Here is a 25,591-nt window from a genome sequence, read left to right as displayed (position 1 = left end):
CAGTGTACTAAATGAGAAGAACATGTAGCCAAGAATACTTTACCCAAAAGGCTCTCATTCAGAATATAAGGATAGATAAAGAGCTTCCATGATAGGCAGAAACTGAAAGAATATGTGACCACCAAACCAGCTCTGCAAGAAATCTTATGGGAGATCTATCTGTTTCCTGGATCTGAATATCTGTTTTCCTCCCCAAATTAGGGAAATTTTCAGCTATTATTTGTTCAAACATACTTTCTGGTCCTTTGTCCCTCTTGGTGTTTTCTGAAACCCCAATTATACATAGATTCTTCCTGCTCAGGCTATCGGTTTTTTTCCCTTAATCTTTCCTCATGTTATCTCAATGGATTTTCTCTTTTTTCTCAGCTTCCTTCCTTGCCATCAACTTGTCTTCTATGTTGCTCACTCTTTCTTCCTCCTCATTCACCCTGGCCATGAGGACATCCAGCTTGGATTGCATCTCATTTAATTGATTTTTAATTTTGGCATAAATTCTGCAGTCACAAAGTCTCTAGAATTCTTTATCCTTTTTTTTCCAGAGCCAGCAGGAGCTTTATAATAGTGCTTCTGAATTGGCTTTCTGACATCAAATTGTAATCCATATTCTGTTTCTCTTGCAGACAGTACTGTTTCTGCTTCTTTCTTTTGTGGTGAATTCTTCCTTCTATTCATTTTGTTCAGTGCAAAGTGGCTGTATGAGTGGGCTGAGCCAAGAATAACATCCACGACCTAAGTAAATTTCACCCTAGATGATTCTTGCTAGAAACAAAAACCTTGTCTCTGTAGCATTCTGGCTGTTCTGTCTTTAAATCTCATGTCGAATTCATAGATATTCAGGATGTTTCGAAAGTTATCTAGGTAAGTTGGTGGAACCCGGTGAGTTGAGGACCCTTATTTTCCTGCCATCTTGCCCTGACCCCCTAGATTTTTAAAGAAATGAAACAGATTATTCAATTTTAAAGGGTCTATATGCTCATGGTATTTTAATGATGAATCTAAATCAGTACCTTCCAAATTAAAAATATACTTCCACTTAAAAGCCAAGAAAATATTATTATACTTCAATTTTTTTCAATTTATCTTCCAATGCAGAAATTTCTATAATGAAATACTAGAATTTAGTGACTAGATTATAATTATATAACCTAACATTTAAAAAAGTTTAAAAATCCTTCAAAACATTATAGGATTGAGAAAGATGAGGGAGAGAGAAAGCAGAAGAGTAGGGGTCCTCATTTAATCTGTTTGCCTGGATTTAGATAGATAAGTATCAACACCCTGAACTTCTACTAATTCAACCTGAGATGTAAGGAAAGAACAGCTGGAACTCTAAAAATAAAAAAGTGACCACTTTTTGCATGGTAGGAGTGTGGAGAAGAGAAAGGGAGGCGATATAGTGGAAGACAAATGGAGGGAAGCCTGAGCTTTTGTAAGCTGGCTCTGGGAGTGATAGAACCCTGGAGCTCAAAATCAGGACCTGTAGAAATTTTCTCTGGTGAGAGACTTCCCTGCCTGAAAGGTGCTCAGTGGTGAAGTAGAGCAGAATCGCAGGTGGGACAGTGGGGTCTCCATATTCCCAGAGGCACAAAAAGAACAGGGGTGACTGAGTCAGCAGAGTTCCCAAACATTGGAGCAGGGAAATGGGTTTAGGGAGGAGACTCAGTTTGTTTTGCTATAAACCAGGAACTGTGGCCAGATTGAGTGACCCCTCTCTGCAATGGGTTCCTGCAAAGGACTGGAATGCAGCAACCCTCCATCTTCTTCTGGGAAAGGTATAGCAGGTGCACACTCAACAGGGTGAATGCTCTCCATGCCAGGGCCTTGAAACAGAAACTGGGCAAACCTCTGCTTTCTCTGGGAGGGGCAGAGTGGGTGTGTGCAAGAGTGGGTGAAAGTTCTCCCTGCCAAATCAGTGTCCCTCCACCTACCCCCAGGGAGGATTTGAGTGTGCAGATACCATAGGAGTCTGCAGTGTATGGCACACACTGTGATCTCCCAGCTCCAGGACTGGAGGTGGGGGCTTGGCCCTTTCTATGTTCAGCCTCTAAATGTGCACAGAAAGCCTTCAGGGAACAAAAGCTTCACGTAACAAACAGCTTACACTGAGCCCAGCTCCCCAGCAAGGAGTGGTGCCACTCTGCCCAGATACAGACACCTGAGAATCAGTGCAGCAGGCCCCTCCTCAAGAAGACCAGTTGGAAGAACAGATGAGCAGCAAGTTTACATAACCAAAAAGGACTGGAAAAATCCAGGGCTAGGGGAAAATAGTATATAGAACTTGAGGGGTTTTTTCTTATGATTTGTTTATCTGTCAGTTTAAATATTTCCATTTTTTTCCTTCTTTCCTATTTCAACTAGGTTCTTATATTATCAGCTCTTTGTTTTAAGTCCTTTCTTTTTAAACTTTCATATTTTATGATTACATTATAGATATATTCTTCATTTTTTGCTTCCTTTCACTGCATTCGATCTTATTTTTGTATATATATAAGATTTGCTTTCTTTATAATTTTGGAATTTAGTATCTTCTAACACAGAGACCAAAATGCACTCAGGAACAAATAGGTCACCCTGTTTTGTACACTGTGTGAGATTATATTCTCTCTCTCTCTCTCTCTTTTACTTTTCTCTTTCTTTCTTTTATTTTCTGGTTTCTGACCCCTTTGGAATTGACTAGTGTGCATTTCACTTGGGTTGTGGTTGGTATGTTCTGCTCACTCATACACCCATTCTTCACTAGACAAAATGACTAGAAACAGGAAGTCACAAAGCAAGAAAGAACCAGAGGTAATACTCTCTGCTACAGATCTAAGCAATATGGATTTAAATAAAATATCAGAACTGGAATTCAGGATAATAATTATAAAGTTACTAGTTGGGCTTGAAAATGCATAAAATACTAGAGAATCTCTCTTAGTGCAGAAATGAAATCTAATTATGCCAAAATTAAAAATACTCTAATAGATGCAGGATAAACTGGATGCTGTAACAGCTAGGGTAAGTGAGGCAGAAGAAGGAATAACTGATATAGAAGACAAGTTGATGGAATGGAAGGAAGCTGAGGAAAAGAGAAAAACAACTAATAAATAGCCCATGAGGAGAAGTCCCAAGAGATAAATGATGATATGAAAAAATAAAAATATCTGAATTATTGGAATTCCTGAGGGTGTGGGGGGAGCAGAAGGTATATTTGAAGAAATCATAGCTGAAAACTTCCCTAATCTGGGGAAGGAAACAGGAATTCATATCCAAGAGGTAGAGATAAAGATAAAGAGAAAATCCTGAAAACAGCTTGAAACGAGATTCCTAAAATACAGAGAGAAATATTAGATTAACAGCAGACCTATCACAGAGACCTGGCAGGCCAGAAAGGGTTGGTATAATATATTCAGGGTAGTAAATGAGAAAAACATGCAGCCAAGAATACATTATCCAGCATATATTCATAGCAACAATGTCCACAATAGCCAAACTGTGGAAGGAGCCAAGATGTCCTGTCCTTAACAGATGAATGGATAAAAATGTGATATCTCTATATATACAATGGAATATTACTCACCGATCAGAAAGATGATACCTACTGTCTACATTGACATGATGGAACTGGCAGGTATTATGCTAAGTGAAATAATCAATTGGAGAAAGACAATTATCATATGGTTTCACTCATATGTAGAATATAAGAAATAGTGCAAGGGACCATAGGGAAGGAGAGGAAATTGAGTGAGGACAAATCAGAAAGGAAGACAAACTCTGGGAAACAAATTGAGGGTTGCCAAAGGAGAAGTGTGGGGGGGATGTGGTAACTGTGTGACTGGCATTAAGGAGGTTACATGATGTTATGAGCACTGGGTTTTATACTATATATTGGCAAATTGAAACTGAATAAATAAAAAATAAAAAATTGGTAACATATTTTTAAAAAGGAACAAAAAGAAAGATGATAATGATAATGAAATCACCACTGCCACCTTATGTAGATGGGTAGATAGATGATAGATAGAGAATAGATGATAGATGATAGAGGATAGATAGATAATAGACATGAAGATGGAGATAGATATAGATATGATATATATCTTACTACCTTACTATGTATAAATTTCAAAAGTATTCAATATTTTTGAAATATATATTAAATTAGTGAATCACATCCCTAGAAGTGAATAAAGAACAGCAAATATCTAAAGAGAAAAATTAATAAAGAAAAACCAAAAATTATGATTTAGGAAAAGGAAAAAATACTAAGTGATAAGACTTAATTTTTTTTTATCTTCAATAACTTTGACTAGAATAATCAAAGGAATGAAAGAACATACAGGAAAAACAATGAAAAGGAGGATATGAATCTTCTTATGGTCAAACTAATTTTAAGGAACTGTCTTATAAACAAAAATTAATCTTATCCATGTGTTTGGATATGGATTAATTTTTATTTATTCTGCTTAGTACCTCTTTTGTACTTCAGAGGCCTCAATATTTCTTCAGTTTTGGGAATTTTGAGACATAATTTAAAGTATAAAATTAGTGAGGTCATTGGAAATTTTTTCTTGCTTATATATTCTCTATGGTTAGAATAGTAACTTGTCTTTCTGATTTTTTAATTCCTTTATTTGAATAAATTCCTCATTGTTATTATTGGATTGCCTAATTCTTTGTTTATTCTTGTTTTTATGCTTATTTTTCTTATATAATTTTAATTCCTAGAACTTTTACATTTTTATACCCATATGTACATCATTCTTTTTTGCCTGTTATCATTTCAAAATCTCCTGTTATTTTTTATGGATTTTATTCTTTTTAAAATCCTATTAAGATTCTAAATACACTTTAAAGTCAAATATGATGAGTATAATAGTTTTGATATTTCCCATGGCATTTTCAACTCCAGAATTCTTGTATATATAATTACTTTACTATCCCTCATAGTTAATTTTCCACATTTTCATAATTTTTTGCACACTCATCTTGAGTGGGAGGTACTGTACACGTTCTTCATCATGATATGTTTCAAACAAAACTCCACTATCCACACTGTACAGTATTTACAAAATGTGCAGTTCCTTTTGGATACTTTTTTTGAATCTTTTAACCAGGGACCCTTGTCAGAGACAATGTATCATTGACTTCCAACGATTTTATCTCCCACCAATGTATTGTCAAATTTTGTTGATTTTTAGCTTTTTGATATTTTTGTTCTTCCCATCTCTACATAACCCAGCTGTAACTGGCCTTCCAGAGACAACCTCGAATTTCAGTCCACACTAGTTATGAATAGTGCTCCAGTTACTGATGTATTCTCAGAACATTAATTTACTTTAAAAGGAGTTTCATACGTTTTACTTAAAAAAGAAAAAAAACCTCCAAAGATAAAATGAGATGACAGTATTTGCTAGGATGCATAACATGTGTATGTTCTTCCAAAGCAATTTCTATTAGAATTCCCTTCTTCCTACCCCCACCCAGAGCTCTCCAACCACACATCATGAATGAAAAATTTAGTTCTTTTTAAATCTTTTCTGTTTATACAATTTGTATTAAAGTTTATGTCTCTTGAGTGGCATACACTAACATGGAATCAAAAGTGCAAAATATTTGTTGAAGGAGAGAAGAGGAGAAGGTAAAAAAGTCTTCAGGTGATGACATAGGCCTTATACCTGTGGATGGAAAGAGGGAAGGAAAGTAAATTGGAGTAGGAAGAGACATGGACTGCAGCACAACTCCAACAATGTTTGGCCAGGCCAATGGGGATTCCTCAAGCCAAGGTCAGCTACCAATCGTGTATTTCACCGGAATTATCCTAACATGAATTCCATTTTTGCTCTTTGATCTGTAAAGATATGTAGAGATATGACCACTGAATAAGTGTAGTCATGTTCCTTGAGGAAGAGTAGCCAACAGTGTCATTCAATTATGCTCTCTGTAGAAAGATATTTGAGTTCCAAATTTTCATGGTCACTCCAATCCTCCTTTGCCTCAAGTACTTCATAAGTATACCTCTTAAAATGAGTTCTCCTCCATAGTTTCTGGGGGCCTCTTCTTCCTGATAGGAGTCTTAGAAAAGGAAGGTGAATAAGAAAAACTCCAGCCCCTGCTAGAGTGGGAGCTGCAGGGAGCCTGACGTGGGATTCGATCCCGGGTCTCCAGGATCATGCCCCAGGCTGAAGGTGGTGCTAAACTGCTGAGCCCCTGGGGCTGCCCTGAGTGTTCAACTTTTTGAGCATATGTATGTGTATTCATTTTTGCTTCTTTTGTGGAAATGCAGTAGCATATATTCCTGCTGATCAGAGTCAGTAACCCCTGCATCTATAGTGATGCTTCTTCTAGCTTTTAGTTTCTGGACACAAAGAATCCGAAGTGCCTAAGAGAGACTTTTTTGAGACAGAGCCAACAAATCCTACAGAACCCAGAGTTGCAGGTACTACCAATGTAAAAATGCCTTAGAGGATCATTGGGACTAACATTAAGTGAGGATATTCCTTTTTCCTCTTCTTGTTTCCTAAACTCATGTATTTATCCTATTGAGGAAACACTACCACATAGAGATTTGACTTTTGCTTCTAGGCAATCTGCAGGTTGCAGATCAGGGATTGCCTGGAACCAAAAGGCATGGTAAGAAAATACTGCAGAGGAATATAAGAGAAATTTTTGAATGATAGAAGTCTTCAAAATCTTGATTATGGTCATAGTTACAGAATTTCATGTTTTTTCAAAATTCATCAAACTCTCTATTTAATTCAGGTATATTTTATTTTATTCACATTAAACTCCAAATACATTTATTTCAAAAATTCATCAGATTCCAAAAAGAAAAACTACTTTAACCCACTGTATCTTTTTTCACAAATTCTAAAATAATATTATTGGAAAATCTATAATAGACACAAGAAATAGTAAGTTCATGAGGGAAATGGGTGGTTTTGAGGGGAAATGCATAAAACAAGTAAACCTGCACTTATTTATCATAATTCACACAAAAGATTTAAAATATATGAAAATAGCCAATGAACTAATAAAAGCTTTGTTTGCTTTTTGTACCAGTGTCAATCATTTATTTAATTATCTCCCCTTGTTAAATTCATATTGCTTACATTGCCATGAAATGCAATTATGTATAGGCTATAACACACCTGAATTACACAAGTTGTATACTTTGCTTCAAAGGGAATATATACATGAGGCCAGAGACTTGAACTATAAGAACTGTCCTCCAATTTCCCTCCAAATTCTGGATACCATAACTGTAATATGGGAAATAATTCAATGATCTTGTTTCACTTCACTTTTCATGCAGCCATAACATATTAAGTACAACTCTTAGCTATATTTTAGCTATATCATATATATATATATAATATATTATATTATATATATAATATGATTCATGATTGCTCTTTCAGGGAAAAAGAGCTCAAATCATTATTAATTTTTGTGTATATAGACCAGAACCAAGGCAAACAGAGAACAGTTTTGTAAACTAAGCAAGTTGAAATCATTTCCGCTTTGATGATGTAGATGATACATTTTTTTTGTTTGTTTCATGGGACTCTTTATATAATATAAATTACCCTCCAATAAATTGATATTGTTTCAAATCTAATTTGTACTTTTTATCTTTTCAAAAATGAGATTTTATAACATAATTATACATTTTTTAATGATTTCCAAAGCATTTTTAGGAACATCTCACATGAACCCTACACCAACCTTTTGAGATAATTATAGATAATTATTACCCCATTATCATTCCATTTTTCAGTTGAGTAAGGAGTCCAATGGCTGTTAAGTTTTTAATCAGGATTTTGGCCCACTATTTTATGAACCAAGTTTTGATTTGCTGTGCTTTTCCTTATCATTTTGGAAAGAATTTACTGATTGTTATAACCTGTAAAATTATTTTTTTCTTTGCTTGAAAATAGGAATTGTGGGAATTACGTATGAACAGAAAGAGTAGGAATTATGTGCAATACATATGGAGTAGATTATTTTGGCTGGACAAGCATATATCACTGAATATATAAATTAAACTGAGCTACTAAGTCCAATTACTTTGCCAAGTTTGTTTCCCTTCATATTAAAGAACCAAAAAGTGCCAAAAAAGCAATTTTAATTTCTAATTATTTAAGAAAATAAATATGAAGGATTGCTATTTCATTATTGGTACATTCATAAAATTTCTACCTAATATATCACCAAAGATTGTGATTTGCAACACCTATATAAATGAAGCTTCCTTAATAGATACATCTACAAGGAATATTTACATAGTCACTTTCTCATACATCATTCTAAGAACTAAAGAAAAATTGTGAAATATCTTCAAAAGCTGCAGTATAGTGCTTTGCGAAGTAAAAGAGAGAATCTTCCAGTATGATACTTTCATATTTTACCTACTCAAGCTACATTGTAGGAGTTGTTTCAAACAGTAAATAATAAAGACAAACGAATAGTAAACAGTCTCCATCTTGTCAAAAAATGATGAGCCAAGTCACAATTATATAAAGATATCTGAAAGAAATATTACTAAACACAGTCGTTTGGTTATGATTTTTCTTACCTAGTTTATTGAATTTGACCACTTATAGTTTTCTCACTCAACCTTATCCACCACTTTTAATTAAGTAAGCTGGTAAAATTTCATCTAAGTGCAGAATTTCCTTTGCTTGGAATAATGCTTTGTACTATTGCATATCACCTGCCCCGGCTTTCCATTGTATGGATGTCTACAAAGGGATGTGTTGTAACTTAAGTATGTGCAGAAGGTTCTTTCATTTTTATAAATAAAATTGATTTAACCTGTGGGTTAAAGGTATTCCCAAATTTCTGATGACTGTGCTTCCTGCTGAAAATTGCTAGATTGCTTTCTTGTTTTCCTTTCCCCCTGTCATCTTTACTTGGTTTGGAGGTCATTAAAAGTCCAGAGCACTATTACTTAGGTAACCACAGTTTATTACCATAAATTAATAGGCAGATTTTGCTTTTATATACAATTCCATTTTAATTGATGTGAACTTCTTTATTTTGGTTGCAGGTATTGGATTACTTCACAGTTCTTTATTGTAATTAGTGAGATGTTAATTTGATTTTTTTTAACTCCTGAATTCTGTCTTTTTTATTACTAGCTTCTTAATAAAAATGGATGGAGAAAATAAATGAAACCTAAATATTATAATCCTAAAACTCATATATTTTGGAATTCTAGAGTCACTTACTTTTGGCATTCATTGAACCAGGTGTGGGTTGCAGTAGGATAATCAAGACATTATTATTATTATTATTATTATTATTATTATTATTATTTGGTATTTTATTAGATATAAAATACAAAACCAACTGCCATTTGTATATATGCTCAGAGTAAGCATGCATATTCTACCTCAGGATAAATTAGGCAGATGGAAAATAACTGTGACACAGAAAATACAAACATACATTACTATACATACCAAAAATATGAAATATAAATATCTATGATAAAATTTTTATAATAAATTCATTTTTTATTGGTGTTCAATTTGCCAAATTACAGAATAACACCCAGTGCTCATCACCTCAAGTGCCCCCCTCAGTGCCCGTCACCCATTCACCCCCACCCCCCGCCCTCCTCCCCTTCCATCACCCCCAGTTCGTTTCCCAGAGTTAGGAGTCTTTATGTTCTGTCTCCCTTCCTGATCTTTCCCACACATTTCTTCTCCCTTCCCTTATATTCCTCTTCACTATTATTTATATTCCCCAAATGAATGAGACCATATAATGTTTGTCCTTCTCCGATTGACTTACTTCACTCAGCATAATACCCACCAGTTCCATCCACGTTGAAGCAAATGGTGGGTATTTGTCGTTTCTAATGGCTGAGGAATATTCCATTGTATACATAAACCACATCTTCTTGATCCATTCATCTTTCGATGGACACCGAGGCTCCTTCCACAGTTTGGCTATTGTGGCCATTGCTGATAGAAACATCGGGGTGCAGGTGTCCCGACGTTTCATTGCATCTGAATCTTTGGGGAAAATCCCCAACAGTGCAATTGCTAGGTCGTAGGGCAGGTCTATTTTTAACTCTTTGAGGAACCTCCACACAGTTTTCCAGAGTGGCTGCACCAGTTCACATTCCCACCAACAGTGTAAGAGGGTTCCCTTTTCTCCGCATCCTCTCCAACATTTGTGGTTTCCTGCCTTGTTAATGTTCCCAGTTCTGACTGGTGTGAGGTGGTATCTCATTGTTGTTTTGATTTGTATTTCCCTGATGTCCAGTGATGCAGAGCATTTTCTCATGTGCATGTTGGCCATGTCTATGTCTTCCTCTGTGAGATTTCTCCTCATGTCTTTTGCCCATTTCATGATTGGATTGTTTGTTTTTTTGCTGTTGAGTTTAATAAGTTCCTTATAGATCTTGGAAACTAGCCCTTTATCTGATACGTCATTTGCAAATATCTTCTCCCATTCTGTAGGTTGTCTTTGAGTTTTGTTGACTGTATCCTTTGCCGTGCAAAAACTTCTTATCTTGATGAAGTCCCAATATTTCATTTTTGCTTTTGTTTCTTTTGTCTTCGTGGATGTATCTTGCAAGAAGTTACTGTGGCCAAGTTCAAAAAGGCTGTTGCCTTGTTCTCCTCTAGGATTTTAATGGAATCTTGTCTCACATTTAGATCTTTCATCCATTTTGAGTTTATCTTTGTGTATGGTGCAAGGGAGTGGTCTAGTATCATTCTTCTGCATGCGGATGTCCAATTTTCCCAGCACCATTTATTGAAGAGACTGTCTTTCTTCCAGTGGATAGTCTTTCCTCCTTTATCAAATATTAGTTGACCACAAAGTTCAGGGTCTACTTCTGGGTTCTCTATTCTATTCCATTGATTTATTTGTCTGTTTTTGTGCCGGTACCACACTGTCTTGATGGCCACAGCTTTGTAGTACAACCTGAAATCTGGCATTGTGATACCCCCAGATATGGTTTTCTTTTTTAAAATTCCCCTGGCTATTCGGGGTCTTTTCTGATTCCACACAAATCTTAAAATAATTTGTTCTAACTCTCTGAAGAAAGTCAATGGTATTTTGATAGGGATTGCATTAAACGTGTAAATTGCCCTGGGTAACATTGACATTTTCACAATATTCATTCTTCCAATCAATGAGCATGGAATGTTTTTCCATCTCTTTGTGTCTTCCTCAATTTCTTTCAGAAGCGTTCTATAGTTTTTAGGGTATAGATCCTTTACCTCTTTGGTTAGGTTTATTCCTAGGTATCTTATGCCTTTGGGTGCAATTGTAAATGGGATTGACTCCTTAATTTATTTCTCTTTCTTCAGTCTCATTGTTAGTGTATAGAAATGCCACTGATTTCTGGGCATTGATATTGTATCCTGCCATGCTACCAAATTGCTGTATGAGTTCTAGCAATCTTGGGGTGGAGGCTTTTGGGTTTTCTATGTAGAGTATCATGTCATCGGCAAAGAGGGAGAGTTTGACTTCTTCTTTGCCAATTTGAATGACTTTAATGTCTTTTTGTTGTCTGATTGCTGAGGCTAGGACTTCCAGGACTATGTTGAATAGCAGTGGTGAGAGTGCACATCCTTATCTTGTTCCTGATGTTAGGGGAAAGTCTCCCAGCGCTTCCCCATTGAGACTGATATTTACTGTGGGCTTTTCGTAGATGGCTTTTAAGATGTTGAGGAATGTTCCCTCTATCCCTACACTCTGAAGAGTTTTGATCAGGAATGGATGCTGTATTTTGTCAAATGCTTTCTCTGCATCTATTGAGAGGATCATGTGGTTCTTGGTTTTTCTCTTGCTGATATGATGAATCACATTGATTGTTTTACGAGTGTTAAACCAGCCTTGCATCCCGGGAATAAATCCTACTTGTTCATGGTGAATAATCTTCTTTATGTATTGTTGTATCCTATTGGCTAGTATCTTTTTGAGAATTTTTGCATCCATGTTCATCAGGGATATTGGTCTGTAATTTTCCTTTTTGGTGGGGTCTTTTCTGGTTTTGGAATTAAGGTGATGCTGGCCTCATAGAACGAATTTGGAAGTACTCCATCTCTTTCTGTCTTTCCAAAGAGCTTTAGTAGAATAGGTATGGTTTCTTCTTTAAGCGTTTGATAGAATTCCCCAGGGAAGCCATCTGGCCCTGGACATTTGTGTCTTGGGAGGTTTTTGATGATTGCTTCAATTTCCTCCCTGGCAATTGGCCTGTTCAGGTTTTCTATTTCTTTCTTTCCAGTTTTGGTAATTTGTGGCTTTCCAGAAATGTGTCCATTTCTTTTTGATTGCCTAATTTATTGGTGAATAGCTGTTCATAATATGTTTTTAAAATCTTTTGTATTTCCTTGGTGTTGGTAGTGATCTTTTCTTTCTCATTCTCCCACTGAGCTCAAAACCTGGCAGGGTGTGGGGCAGCTCCGCCAGCTACACACACCTGAGAATCAGCACAGCAGACCCCTCCCCCAGAAGACCAGCTGGAAGAACAGGGGAAGAGCAAGTTCTTGACCAAGCATTGCTGGAAAGCTTCTGGAGAAATCGAGGGATTTACAGTATATAGAACTAGAGGATACTCCTGTTTTTTTTCCTTTTTCCAGTGCAACTCATTTTTATATCAGACTATAAATTTCCAATTTCTTTTTCTCTTTTCCCACATTAACTGCAATATTTTACCACCTCTCCATTTTTAAGTTTCTTCATTTTTGACTCATATTTCTATAATTAAGTTCTTAGATATGTTTTCCACTTCTAAATTCTCTTCAACATGCACAGCTTAATTTTGAGGGATATGCAAGATATTTTTTTTGGATTGTGTTGTGTTTTTCTTGTTTTCTCTGCCTCCTTTTGTTCTACAATGAAAGAAGCTAATACCTTCTAAAACATGACCAGCATGAACCCAGACGAAGTGGAATACCATGCTGGCTCATTCTGTGAGACTATATTCACTCTTCATTCCCATTCTGACCCCCTTTTTTATCTTATGTTTTGGCGGTGAATGATGGGGCTCTCTATAAGTATTTCTGGTTTATATACATTTGGGACTGAGCTTCTTCTAACATGCAGAACTTAACATACTCAGAACTAAGAGGATCACCCTCTAGGAACCCTCAGGTAGACTACATTCTCCCTTCACTACAACTTCGTCACCACCACCATCTCCCAGTTGCTGCCTTTTTCTTCCCTACGATTTTTTCTTTTTTTCTCTTTATTTTTGCTTTTCTCACTTCTTTTTTTTTCTGTCTTTTTTTTTCTTCTTTGGGATTCTTGGCCTTTTATTTTTAACTCCGTTCTTTTAAAATTTGTTTTTCCAACTAGTGGTCCTAGGTTTTATTTTGTTCTGACATTTGTTTTCAATCTCTGGGCTCTGACCTCGACAGAATCATCTTATGAAATGTACTTAGGTCGTGATTGATATTCTTGACTCAGCCCGCTGATATAGCCACTCTGCACTGAGCAAAATGACTAGAAGGAAGAGCCCACCACACACACACACACACACACAAAAAAAAAGAAAGAAAGAAAGAAAGAAAAGGAAAAAAAAAAAGAAAGAATCAGAAACAGTACTCTCTGCCAGGGAGTTAACAGAATATGGATGACAATTCCATGTCAGAAAACCAGCCAGAGGCACAATTATAAAACTACTGGTGGCTCTGGAAAAAAGCATAAAGGAAAAAGAAAAAAAAAGAAAAGAAAAAAGCATAAAGGATTCTAGAGACTTCATGACTGCAGGATTCAGATCTAATCAGGCCGAAATTAAAAATCAGTTAAATGAGATGCAATACAAACTGGAGGTCCTAATGACAAGGGTTAATAAGATAGAAGAGGGACACGTGGGTGGCTCAGTGGTTGAGTGTCTGCCTTTGGCTCAGGGTGTGATCCTGGGGTCCCAGGATTGAGTCCCATGTCAGGCTCCCGCATGGGACCTGCTTCTCCCTCTGCCTGTGTCTCTGCCTCTCTCTGTGTCTCTCATGAATAAATAAAATCTTTAAAAAAAAGATAGAAGAAAGAGTGAGGACATAGAAGACAAGTTGATGGCAAGAAGGAAGCTGAGGAAAAAGAAAAACATTAAAGAACATGAGGAAAGGCTAAGGGAAATAACTGATAGCCTCAGAAGGAATAATCTATGTATACTTGGGGTTCCAGAGAGCACTGAGAGGGACAGATGGCCAGAAAGCATATTTGAACAAATCATAGCTGAAAACTTCCTTAATTTGGGGTGGGAAATAGATATTCAGATCCAGGAGGAAGGGAGGTCCCCTCCAATCAATAAAAATAATACAATACCTCGACATTTAATAGTGAAACTGGAAAATTCCAAAGATACAGAGAAAATCCTTAAAGCAACAAGAGACACAGATCCCTATCTTATATAGGGAGAAATATTAGATTAACAGCAGATCTCTCCACAAGGAGCTGGCAGGCCAAAAAGGGCTGGCAAGATATATTCAGGGTACTAAATGAGAAGAACATACAGCCAAGAATACTCTATCCAGCAAGGCTCTCATTCAGAATAGAAGGAGAGATGAAGGGCTTCCAGTATAGGCAGAAACTAAAAGAATATGTGACCACCAAACCAGCTCTGCAAGAAATATTAAGGGGGTCTTTGTAAAAGAAAGAGGAAGCCCAAAGAAATAATACACAAAAACAGGACTGAATAGGTATCACAATGACACTATTTTCATATCTTTCAATAGTAACTCTGCATATGAATGGGCTACATGATCCCATCAAAAGATGCAGGGTTTCAGACTGGATAAAAAAGCAAGACCCATCTATTTGCTATCTCCAAAAGACTTGTTTTAGACCTAAGGAAACTTCCAAAGTGAAAATGTAAGGGTGGAAACCATCTATCATTCAAATGATCCTCAAAAGAAAGCTGGGGTAGCAATTATATCAGACAAATTAAAGTCTATCCCAAAGGCTGTAATAAGAGATGAAGAGGGACACTATAACATACTTAAAGCGTCTACTAACAAGAGGACTAAACAATAATGAATATTTATGCCCCTAATATGGGAGCTGCCAAGTCTATCAATCAATAACCAAAGTAAAGGCATACTTAGAAAATAACACTAATAGTAGAAGACTTCAACATGGCACTTTCTGCAGATCTTCTAAGCACAACATCACCAAAGAAACAAGGGCCTTTCTTGGACAAGATGTATTTCACAGATATTTACAGAAATTTGCATCCAAACGCAACTGAATACAGATTCTTCTCAAGTGCACATGGGACTTTCTCCAGAATAGACCACATACTGGGTCACAAATCAGGTCTCAACTGGTACCAAAATTGGAATTGTCCCCTGCATATTTTCAGACCACAATGCTTTGAAACTAGAACTCAATCACAAGAAGAAATTGGGAAGAAACTAAACACATAGAGGTTAAAGAGATTCCAGCTAAAAGATGAATAGGTCAACAAAGAAATTAGAGAAGAATTAAAAAGCTTCATAGAAACTAATGGAAATGAAACTACAACCATTCAACATCTTTGGGATTCAGCAAAAGCAGTCCTAAGAGGAAAATACATTGCAATACAAGCCTCTCTCAAAAAATTGGAAAAAAAAACTCAAATACACCACCTAGCCTCCCACCTAAAGGAATTGGAGAAAGAACAGCAAGTAAAACCTACAGCAAGCAGAAGAAGAGAGATAAGAAATATTCAAGCAGAACTCAATGAAATAAAAGCCAGAAGAACTTTAGAACAGACCAACAAAACCAGGAGTTGGTTCTTTGAAAGAATTAATAAGATAGATATATAATTAACCAGCCTTACTAAAAACAAAAAAGGCTCAAATTAATAAAATCATGAATGAAAAAGGAGAGATAACAACCAATCTCCTTATGGTGTTGTGATTTCCTTGTAAAACCAAAGAAATACAAATGATTTTAAAAGCGTATTATGAGTAGCTACTGGCAATATATTATGAAATCTGGAAGAAATGGATGCATTTATGGAAAACCACGAATTACCAAAACTGGAACAGAAGAAACAGAAAGCCTGAACATGCCAATAGCCAGGGATGAAATTGAAGCAATCATCAAAAACCTCCCAAGACACAAACTTCAGGGCCAGAAGGCTTCCCAGAGGAATCCTCTCAAATATAAAAAGAAGAAACAATATCTATTCTACTAAAGCTGTTCTAAAAGATAGAAAGGGACTGTCTTTCTTCCAATGGATAGTCTTTCCTCCTTTATCGAATATTAGTTGACCAAAAAGTTCAGGGTCCACTTCTGGGTTCCCTATTCTGTTCCATTGATCTATGTGCCTGTTTTTGTGCCAGTACCACACTGTCTTGATGACCACAACTTTGTAGTACAACCTGAAATCTGGCATTGTGATGCCCCCAGATATGGTTGTCTTTTTTAAAATTCCCCTGGCTATTCGGGGTCTTTTCTGATTCCACACAAATCTTAAAATAATTTGTTCTAACTCTCTGAAGAAAGTCCATGGTATTTTGATAGGGATTGCATTAAACGTGTAAATTGCCCTGGGTAACATTGACATCTTCACAATATTAATTCTTCCAATCCATGAGCAGGAATATTTTTCCATCATTTGTGTCTTCCTCAATTTCTTTCAGAAGTGTTCTTAGTTTCTATGGTATAGATCCTTTACCTCTTTGGTTAGGTTTATTCCTAGGTGCCTGATGCTTTTGGGTGCAATTGTAAATGGGATTGACTCCTTCATTTCTCTTTCTTCTGTCTCATTTTTAGTGTATAGAAATGCCACTGATTTCTGGGCACTGATTTTGTATCCTGCCATGCTACCAAATTGCTGTATGAGTTCTAGCAATCTTGGGGTGGAGGCTTTTGGGTTTTCTATGTAGAGTATCATGTCATCGGCGAAGAGGGAGAGTTTGACTTCTTCTTTGCCAATTTGAATGACTTTAATGTCTTTTTGTTGTCTGATTGCTGAGGCTAGGACTTCCAGTACTATGTTGAATAGCAGTGGTGAGAGTGGACATCCCTGTCTTGTTCCTGATCTTAGGGGAAAGGCTCCCAGTCCTTCCCCATTGAGACTGATATTTACTGTGGGCTTTTCGTAGATGGCTTTTAAGATGTTGAGGAATGTTACCTCTGTCCCTACACTCTGAAGAGTTTTGATCAGGAATGGATGCTGTATTTTGTCAAATGCTTTCTCTGCATCTAATGAGAGGGTCATGTGGTTCTTGATTTTTCTATTGCTGATATGATGAATCACATTGACTGTTTTACGAGTGTTGAACCAGCCTTGTATCCCGGGGATAAATCCTACTTTGTCATGGTGAGTAATTTTCTTAATGTAGTGTTGGATCCTATAGGCTAGTATCTTGCTGAGAATTTTTGAATCCATGTTCATCAGGTATATTGGTCTGTAATTCTCCTTTTTGGTGGGGTCTTTGTCTGGTTTTGGAATTAAGGTGATGCTGGCCTCATAGAACGGATTTGGAAGTACTCCATCTCTTTCTATCTTTCCAAACAGCTTTTGTAGAATAGGTACGGTTTCTTCAATAAATGGTGCTGGGAAAATTGGACATCCACATGCAGAAGAATGAAACTAGACCACTCTCTTTCACCATACACAAAGATAAACTCAAAATGGATGAAAGATCTAAATGTGAGACAAGATTCCATCAAAATCCTAGAAGAGAACACAGGCAACACCCTTTTTGAACTCAACCACAACTTCTTGCAAGATCCATCCACGAAGGCAAAAGAAACAATAGCAAAAATGAACTATTGGGACTTCATCAAGATAAGAAGCTTTTGCACAACAAAGGATACAGTCAACAAAACTAAAAGACAACCTACAGAATGGGAGAAGATATTTGCAAATGACGTATCAGATAAAGGGCTAGTTTCCAAGATCTATAAAGAACTTATTAAACTCAACACCAAAGAAACAAACAATCCAATCATGAAATGGGCAAAAGACATGAACAGAAATCTCAGAGGAAGACACAGACATGGCCAACAAGCACATGAGAAAATGCTCTACATGACTTGCCATCAGGGAAATACAAATCAAAACCACAATGAGATACCACCTCACACCACTGAGAATGGGGAAAATTAAAAAAGCAGAAAACCACAAATATTGGAGAGGATGTGGAGAAAAGGGAACCCTCTTGCCCTGTTGGTGGGAATGTGAACTGGTGCAGCCACTCTGGAAAACTGTGTGGAGGTTCCTCAAAGAGTTCAAAATAGACGTGCCCTACAACCCAGCAATTGCACTGTTGGGGATTTACCCCAAAGATTCAGATGCAACGAAACGCCAGGACACCTGCACCCCGATGTTTCTATCAGCAATGGCCACAATAGCCAAACTGTGGAAGGAGCCTCGGTGTCCATCAAAAGATGAATGGATAAAGAAGATGTGGTTTATGTATACAATGGAATATTCCTCAGCAATTAGAAACGATAAATACCCACCATTTGCTTCAATGTGGATGGAACTGGAGGGTATTATGTTGAGTGAAATAAGTCAATTGGAGAAGGACAAACATTGTATGTTCTCATTCATTTGGGGAATATAAATAATAGTGAAAGGGAATATAAGGGAAGGGAGAAGAAATGTGTGGGAAAGATCAGAAAGGGAGACAGAACATAAAGACTCCTAACTCTGGGAAATGAACTAGGGGTGGTGGAAGGGGAGGAGGGCGGGGGTGGGGGTGAATGGGTGACAGGCACAGAGGGGGGCACTTGACGGGATGAGCACTGGGTGTTACTCTGTATGTTGGTATTTTGAACACCAATAAAAAATAAATTTATTTAAAAAATAATAATAAAAGAGAAAGGGATCAAATACTTCCAAACTCGTTTTGAAGCCTGCATAACCTTAATCCCCCAAATACAGAAAGATCCCACCAAAAAGGAGAATTATAGACCAATAACCATGAACACAGATGGAAAAATTCTCAACAAAATACTAGACAACAGGATCCAACAATACATTAAGAAGATTATTCACCATGACCAATTTGAATTTATCCTCAGGATGCAAGGCTAGTTCAACACTCGTAAAACAATCAATGTGATAGATCACATCAACAAGAGAAAAAAACACAAGAACCATATGATCCTCTCAATAGATATAAAGAAAGCATTTGACAAAATACAGCATCCATTCCTGATCAAAACTCTTCAGAGTGTAGGGATAGAAGGAACATGCCTCAGCATCTTAAAATCCATAAATGAAAATCCCACGCAAATGTCATTCTCAATGGAGCAAAATTGAAAGCCTTTCCCCTAAGTTCATGAACACTACAGGGTGTCCACTCTCACCACTGTTATTCCAGAGTACTAGAAGTTCTAGTCTCAGCAATCAGACAACAAAAAGAAATTAAAGGCATTCAAACTGGCAAAGAAGAAGTCAAACTCACCGTCTTCGCAGATGACATGATACTGAACATAGAAAACCCAGAAGACTCCACCCCAAAATTGCTAGAACTCATACAGCAATTTGGCAATGTGGCAGGATACAAAATCAGTGCCCAGAAATCAGTGCATTTCCATACACAAATAATGAGACTGAAGAAAGAGAAATTAAGGAGTCAGTCTCATTTATAATTGCACCCAAACGGATAAGATACTGAGGAATAAACCTAACTAAAGAGGTAAAGGATCTATACCCTAAAAACTACAGAACACTTCTGAAAGAAATTGAAGAAGACACAAAGAGATGGAAAAATATTCCATTCTCATGGATTGGAAGAATTAATATTATGAAATGTCAATGTTACCCAGGATAATTTACACATTCAGTGCAATCCCTATCAAAATACCATGGAGTTTTTCAGATAGTTGGAACAAATTATCTTAAGATTTGTGTGGAATCAGAAAAGGCCCCGAATAGCCAGGGGAATATTGAAAAAGAAAACCAGAGCCAGGGGCATCACAATGCCGGATTTCAAGTTGTACTACAAAGCTGTGATCATCAAGACAGTGTCGTACTGGCAATGGAACAGAATAGAGAACCCAGAAATGGGCCTTCAACTCTATGGACAACCTATATTCAACAAAGCAGTAAAGAGTATCCACTGGAAAAAGGACTTCAAATCTTGTCTTCAAATAATGGTCCTCTGAAAATTGGACAGCCACATGCAGAAGAATTAAACTAGACCGTTCTCTTATACCATACACAAAGATAAAGTCAAGATGGATGAAAGATCTAAATGTGAGACAAGATTCCATCAGAATCCTAGAAGAGAACAAAGGCAACACCCTTTTTGAACTTGGCCACAGTAACTTCTTGCAAGATGCATCTATGTAGGCAAAGGAAACAAAACCAAAATGAGCTATTGAGACTTCATCAAGACAAAAAGGTTCTGCACAGCAAAAGAAACAGTCAACAAAACTAAAAGACAACCTACAGAAGGGGAGAAGATATTTGCAAATGACATATCAGATATAGGGCTAGTATCCAAGATCTATAAAGAACTTATTAAACTCAACACTCAGAAAACAAACAATCCAATCCTGAAATGGACAAAAGACATAAACAGAATTTCACCAAGGTAGACATACACATAGCCAACAAGCACATGAGAAAATTATCTGCATCACTTGCCATCAAGGAAATACAAATCAAAACCACAGTGAGATACCACCCACACCAGTGAGAATGGTGTAAATTAACAAGACAGGAAACAACAAATGTTGGAGAGGATGTGGAGAAATGTAGCCCTCTTGCACTCTTTTTGGGAATGTGAACTTGTATAGCCCCTCTGGCAAACTGCGTGGAGGTTCCTCAAGGAGTTAAAAATAGAGCTACCCTACTACCCAGCAATGGCACTGCTGGGGATTTACCCCAAAGTCACAGATGCAGTGAAACGCTGAGACACCTGCAGCTATGTCCACAATAGCCAAACTGTGTAAGGAGGCTTGGTGTCTATCAAAAGACAAATGAATAAAGAAGATGTGTTCTATATGTACAATGGAATATTACTCAGCCATTAGAAATGACGAATACCCACCATTTGCTTCAACTTGGATAGAACTGGAGGGTATTATGCTGAATGAAGTATGTCTATTGGAGAAGTACAAACATCATATGGTTTCATTCATACTGGGTATATAAAAAATAGTGAAAGGAATTTTAGGGGATAGGAGAGAAAATGAGTGGGAAATATGAGAGAGGGTGACAGAATTTGAGAGATTCCTAACTCTGGGAAATGAACAAGGGGTAGTGGAAGAGGAGGTGGGTGAGGGAATGGGGTGAATGGGTGACGGGCATTGGGGGGGCACCTGACGGAATGAGCACTGGGTGTTGTACTACATGTTGGCAAATTGAATTCCAATAAAAAATAATCAAAAAATAAATAAACTTAGTTCAGTAAATTCAGTACTATATCTTCCATAAACATGGCTTAAGGCCTTCTGAAACTAACTGGCACCAACCATGATTTCCCTAGCCCATGTTGTATATGTAATCTAGTAATTTTGTACTCACCTCACTCTGGCTTATTTTTCAGTTAGTAAATGACTTTGCTTTTGTTATAAAATAGTAATGTCCTTTTAGTATTTATATTCACTGCTATTTCATAGAACTCTGTGTCCATATAATTTGCTAGATTAATTTTGAATTGAATCAATCTTATTGGTGAATTCACTTATCAATTTTCTTTTTCAAGTACTTTCCTTCAGAAATCTTTGTAGTAATAAACTCTAATTTCTATAAGAAGAGGGAGAGCTTTAAAAATATATATATGTAATTTCTATAAGAAAAGTAATTTGATTTTTGAGCATCATATTTTCAAAAGGAAACAATGGAAACTACCATAAAATTATAATGCTGTTTATAGGTAACATTTCAAATGATACATCAAGAGAAAAATATCTTAGATAATGCTACAACTGATAGCAGAGGGAATTATACACTATGTACAATATGAACCCCAACATTGCTATTTTTTCTTGACTTGAGAACAAAATGATTACATTAACAAATTTTTGTTTTCTCCTCCTCATATTGACCTTATACATAGCATACTGAACAATTAAAACAACAAAATAACTAAATGATATATTAAAAATTTAGCATTTTTGCAACAATTCCTTAAGGTGAGTTTTAAATTGCAATGGCACTATTATTTAATCACTAGGAAAGATCTTGAGTGTTCCAATGTTTCTTTCAGCTCAGATAAACAGTGATAAGATCAAAGCTTGCTCTAAACTGTGTCTCACCACATCTTGACTGAATATCAGGTTGAAAATGTACAGTTTTCCTTTAGTTTGGCTAAGTCTTTGTTCTTTTTAAAACACAGACATGTCTGGTGAAGGAAATAGCTAGAAAAGGCAAAAAACAAACCCCACATAAAATGTAACTACTATTTGTGTTGTAAAGTAGGTTTAAGTTTGACAGTGTTTGAGGTAAATATGAATTCTGTTTATTTCCTATGGTAAATGATGCTGTTTTTAGTTTGGACACCTGCATATAATACTATGTGGATGGGGATCCTTGGATGGCTCAGCGTTTTACCACCTGCTTTCGGCCCAGGGCATGATCCTGGAGTCCTGGGACCAAGTCCCACATCGGGCTCCCTGCACAGAGCCTGCTTATCCCTCTGCCTGTGTCTCTGCCTCTGTGTGTATGTCTCATGAATAAATAAATAAAATCTTTTTAAAAATACTATGTGGAATCTTAGGAAAGAAAAGCAATATATCTTTTTTGGAAAGCAATATATCTATATCTATCTATCTATCTATACACATACAAGCAATGTGCATATATATAGTAACTTCTATTTGGAACAGTGAATTGATAATACATTGATTGTCAATAACTATATATAATATATATGTAATTATATATATTTATCAATTGCCCTTGTATACACACACACACACACACACACACACACACACACTCAAAGAGATGGTCCTTTCTTATTTAAAAAACCCATACCAAATAAGGTAATGAACAATTTTTTATAAGTACAAGCACCTTACAATATTTAAACATTATAATACACTAATACCAATTTTAAAATTATTGGCTATCAATGTATCAGTAATTCATGTTTCTAAACAGACAGAAGTTACTTATTTTATCATAGATATGTCCTTTCTATCAGATTAGATAGCTGAGTATAACTCACCACTTGCAAATTGGATGCTGAGTTTCTTCATTTGCCTTTTTGTTATGTTTACTGTTCTCCCTATGCTAGTAGTTCTATTCTTTGCTCATATCTTCCTTAAAAAGTGTGTTTTCTAAATGGCAAACATATTTTTAAGAGAGAAGTTTCCTAGATTAGGCCTGTGTTATATTTGTTTTGTTTTATTTATTTATTTTAATAACTGCTGAACTGCCCCAAGAAAATAAATGTTGCTTTACTGGTTGTGATATTGTCCTTGTGGGGAGATGTCTAGTTGCAAGTTATTGCAACCAGGAATTTTATAGCTATTTGCATTAAGACTTTTCCTTGAGAGCAGAGACTAACTTGAAGTTGCTCTACTGGCCACAAATTATCTCAGATATCAACAAATTATTTCAATATCTGTCTGATTAATATTTGTTTATATCCACTGTTCAGAGAGTAGTTCGAAGCCTGTCCCATGATCTGAAAGCTTTAAATGATTTCATAAAACTCTACTAAATACCACTACAAAATACTTACAGAGAGACATAACTGGGTATTTCACATCTCACTATTTTAGTTTTAAATCCTTTTAAGATCAACCAAGTTATCTTTTATAGTACAGATAGAAAGAACTTTTGGGCTAAGAAAACCCCTTCAGGGAGGTTTCAGAATAAAAAATAGGTACAGTTTTGTACCTTGAGAGAAGAGAGAAAGAATGGGTACATGTTACCTGTTGGTAAGGTGTTTTTCTGGTTGTATTTTGTTTTTTAAAATCTGTCTACTTCCCCAAACTACCAATAGACAATGGTCACTGACTCTAACAGCCTAGTGTGATATTAAAAAACGTGTAAATCTCTTTTATAGCATGAGAAGAAATTACAGCATACAGCATTAATAGTGTGTTGATATTAATTGCAGAATAAATTAATATACTCTCATGTTAAAGTGAGAGTATACTTTTCTAAAAGCTTAATAGTAAAACTCTTACACAAATAAAATGAACTTGAATCAAGATTTATTTTATGGGGGGCAAGATGGCAGAAGAGTAGGGTCCTCAAGTCAACTGTCCCCAGAAAATTACCTAGATAACTTTGAACTCATCCTGAAAACCTACGAATCCAGTCTGAGATTTAAAGAGAGAACAGCTGGAATGCTACAGTGAGAAGAGTTCGCACTTCTATCAAAGTAGGAAGATGGAAAAAAAAAAATAAAGAAATAAAAAAGCATCCAAGGAAGAGGGGCCCCGCGAGGAGCCAGTCTAAGGCCATGCAGCTAGCGCCCCCAGGACAGGAAAGCCCCCTCCCGGAGAAGCAGGAGCTTAACCAATCTTCCCGGTCGGTCGAAAAGGTGTTCCAGAGATTGTAGCAGGATCCCAAGAGGGGCAGGGATGCCCTCAAGCTCCCAGGGGCACTAACAGAGGACCTGCGGCCTGGTGGAGAGGGCACCACTCACCGCAGCCAAGCTCCCTAAGGGCCTGCAGCACGCCTGGGGAGGCCTCGGGAGCAACTCAGCCTCAGGCAGCGGATCCACACAGAAGGGGCTAAGCGGCCCGGGAGCGCAATTCCAGCAGCGCAGCCCCAGAGCAAAAGGCGCTGCGGGACACAGCCCAGGATCCTTCGCTCCCCCCGGGACAGTCAGAGGCCAGGAGGACACAGGACAGCAAGAACGCTCTTGGTGCTGGGCGGCCCCAGCTATGCAGATCCGCGGCCCTCACCCCCGGAGTATCCAGGCCCCTGCAGACTGGGAGCTGTGGTCATTACTACGGGAGCTGACTCAAGGGCTGGAGAGCTGGCCGCCGCCACTGTCGTTGTTCCTCCTGGGGCCTCACAAGGATTAACAACTCCCACCGAGCCTCACAGTAGCCTCACAGGATAAACAGGATAAACAATTCCCACTGAGCCGTGCACCAGGCACAGGGCTAAGCAGCCCCCAGGTGCACACACTTGAGAATCAGAACAGTAGGCCCCTCCCCCAGAAGACCAGCTAGAAGGAGAGGAGAAAAGAAAGTTCTTGACCAAGCAGCACTGGAAAGTTCCAGGGGAAGTAGAGGATTTACAGTGTATATAATCAGAGGATATTCCCCTTGTTTTTTGTATTCTGTTTGCTTCCCCCCGCTTTTTTTTATTTTTACTTCTTCTTCTTTGTTTTTTTCTTTTTTCTTTTTTCTCTCCTCTCTTTTTCTCCTTTTCCCAGTACAACTTGTTTTTTGGCCACTCTGCACTGAGCAAAAAGACTAGAAGGAAAAATTCACCTCAAAAGAAAGAATCAGAAACTGTCCTCTCTCCCACAGAGTTTCAATATTTGTATTAAAATTCAATGTCAGAAAGCCAATTCAGAAGCACAATTATAAAGCTACTGGTGGCTCTAGAAAAAAGCATAAAGGACTCAAGAGACTTTGTGACTGCAGAATTTAGATCTAATCAGGCAGAAATTAAAAAAAAAAAAAAACAATTAAATAAGATGCAATCCAAACTAGAGGTCCTAAAGATGAGGGTTAATGAGGTAGAAGAATGAGTGCGTGACAGAGAAAAGTT

Source organism: Vulpes vulpes, chromosome 2 (genome assembly GCF_048418805.1).
Source record: "Vulpes vulpes isolate BD-2025 chromosome 2, VulVul3, whole genome shotgun sequence".
Taxonomy (NCBI): domain Eukaryota; kingdom Metazoa; phylum Chordata; class Mammalia; order Carnivora; family Canidae; genus Vulpes; species Vulpes vulpes.
The sequence above is the reverse complement of the archived record's forward strand: the minus strand, read 5'-3'. Positions refer to the sequence as shown.